At 48.6% G+C, this 2,681-nt stretch overlaps 1 long non-coding RNA gene across 1 annotated transcript; it reads left to right on the top strand.

Moving 5' to 3' along the window:
- Positions 1 to 270: 270 nt before the first annotated feature.
- On the top strand, positions 271 to 2,100 carry LOC113405487. Its single transcript, XR_003369498.1, has 2 exons — positions 271 to 1,037; positions 1,445 to 2,100. It is a non-coding gene; the product is annotated as an uncharacterized LOC113405487 (long non-coding RNA).
- Positions 2,101 to 2,681: the final 581 nt, after the last annotated feature.

Consider the following 2,681-nt stretch of genomic DNA (forward strand, 5'->3'; position numbering starts at 1 on the left):
CGGGAGAAAGAACTTTAGATTGGACAAAGGTTCATAATACTGTGCAAGGGAAAGAAGAACACCCTTCTGGCTTTTATGAGAGACTTTGTAAAGCATTTTGTATCCATACTAATATAGATCCCAAGGCCATGGACACACAGTCCACGGTCAGGCTTATTTTTATTTCCCAGTCAGCCCCGGACATCAAGAAGCGGTTGCAGCAGCTCGAGGGTGCTGAAGGAAAATCCCTGGAGGAACTGGTAAGCGTGGCCACCTGAGTATATCATACAAGGGAAAAAGTTCAAGAGACCAAACAGGTGAGGATGCTAGCAGCCCTTGTAAACACTGGAAATGAACAACAGGGAGGGCGGCAGGGACCCCCCAGGTGGCAACCAAAATCAGATTATGGGGGGACCCCGAGACATGCCAATGACATATGTAACTACTGTAAGCAGCTTGGCCACTGGAAGAGAGAGTGTCCGAACCGACCTACCGGACGACAACCCCGTCGCCCAGACCGACCTCAACAACAGATGGCTGTGACAAGAACAGACGCTGTTGCTAATGAGGAATGACGGAAACCAGGGGGTCCTCTTGTCACCTATTCAAATGATTTTACCACTTATGTTTGTTCCTCCACAGACCCCCAGGTTCGCCTAACATTGGGAGGAACCACCTATTTTTGTCTTTTGGATTCAGGGGCTGCACTTTCTACTGTTACTGCCAAGCCGGAGAGAGGAAGCCTTACAGATAAGAGCATTCCGGTAATGGGTATAGGCGGGAAGCCATTTGACTGTTCTGTATTACAGGAGGCTGCTGTAGAAATCTCTGGTGTCTCCGCCTCCCATGCCTTTCTGCTAGCCCCGGATTCCCCAGTTAATCTCTTAGGCAGAGATCTGTTGTGTAAACTACGTGCTCAGATTTTCTTTTCAGATGACAAAATCATTCTTCGGTTGCCTCAGACCCAACTTCCCCAGCTGTGTGCTGTTCTAACCCAAGTTTCAAAGGACCCGATCCTGCCTGCGGACCCAATCTTACCCGAGCGACTCAGACAGGAGGTAAACATCTCCCTGTGGGGCACTTCAAGGGCAGACTTGGGGACTCTCCAGACAGAGCCAGTGCGTATAACCCTGAAGCCAGGCATTGAAATTCCTCGGATTCGTCAGTATCCCATCCCCCAGGAAGCTCTGCTTGGCCTCCGGAGTCTTATCACCACATTCCTGCGGTTGGGAGTGCTGGTTCACACCAAGTCTCCTTTCAATACTCCCATTCTGCCAGTAAAAAAAAACCTGACATGGACTCAGAGGGAAAACCGGTATACCGATTTGTCCAGGACTTACGTGCAGTAAATAAGGTTGTTCAAACTAGACACAATGTGGTACCAAACCCTCACACAATCCTGACTGCCATTCCAGCAGGTACTGCTTGTTATTCAGTAATAGACTTGTGTAATGCTTTTTTTTAGTATTCCTCTAGATAAGGACAGCTGGGGCCACGCTTACCAATTCAATTTCAGTCCCTACTCGCTGATGTTCCTGCCCACCGGATCGCTCCAGGAGACTGGGTCTATGTGAAAGAGTGGAAACACGAGCCTCTCCAACCCCGGTGGGCGGGCCCTTTCCAAGTCCTTCTTACCTCTCACACTGCTATTCGAGTGAGAGAGCGAGACACTTGGATACACCACACCCGAGTCAAGCTAGCCCCTAGGACGGGGCCAGAAGCAGACGACTTCGGACCTCGAGGGAGCACCGCCAGCTCTTCCCACCGCGACCCGGAAGAGCCAGAAACAGACGATACCTGGAAAGCTGAACCTCTTGAGGGACTAAAGCTTCTGTTCCGGCAGACAAAATCCTGAGACTTTATAACTATGGGTTCTCAGACGGTGCTGCAGTGGCTATTGCTTTTGGGTTTGCCCCTTGTACAAGCTAACCCACACCCAGCCACTAAACCTCTTCAGTGAATAGCCACGTTGGGACACTTATCTGATTGTTGGCTGTGTCACAAAACCCGCTCTGAGGAAGGAATAGGATTGTGGGCTGTACCTGCAAATCTTTCTGAAGTACTCTCCTTACAGGTAGAACGGAAAACTGAATGGGCATGGATTGGGGAATATCAATATGACAAATATGGGAGAAGGTTTGAAGTTTGGCATTATTACTGGGCAGCTAAGGGGGTCCCTCTTTTTGAAGTTCTTGGGATTGGGTATAACATGCCCCTTTGTTTGGAAAATGCTGAAGGAAGTGGGAGGGAAGTGGCCTACCTTCCTCTGGAGGCCTGTGATCAAACCCTTCGGTTTGAGGTCAGAAATGGAACCTTTTACCCTTTAAATACCCCTGAGAATGCCCAAAAACCCCATTGTCTCCTGCACATGGCCATGACTGTGAGACCAACAGGCATTTGTTATCAAGGGCAGTGGTTTCCCTCATTCCTCCCATTAGGCCCCATAAATAAGACACATATGTATTATATGGATTCTTTTCTTTCTTTTCTTTCTATGTGTTATCTGGATAATGATATAATGTGCCAAATGCCTGTGTAATGCTATGATCAAAAGCTCTGCTGTCCATAAGAAAACCCAGTATCTGTCCCTCCAGCTTGATCGCAAATTGCGTAACGGGCCTGACAATTTTTGAATTTGTCAGGCCCGAAGGGGGGACTGTGAAAGTTACTAATGACCCCCCTTAATTCCAGCAGTCCTTATG

Source organism: Terrapene carolina, unplaced genomic scaffold (assembly GCF_002925995.2).
Source record: "Terrapene carolina triunguis isolate 2854851 unplaced genomic scaffold, T_m_triunguis-2.0 Scaffold39510, whole genome shotgun sequence".
Lineage (NCBI taxonomy): Eukaryota > Metazoa > Chordata > Testudines > Emydidae > Terrapene > Terrapene triunguis.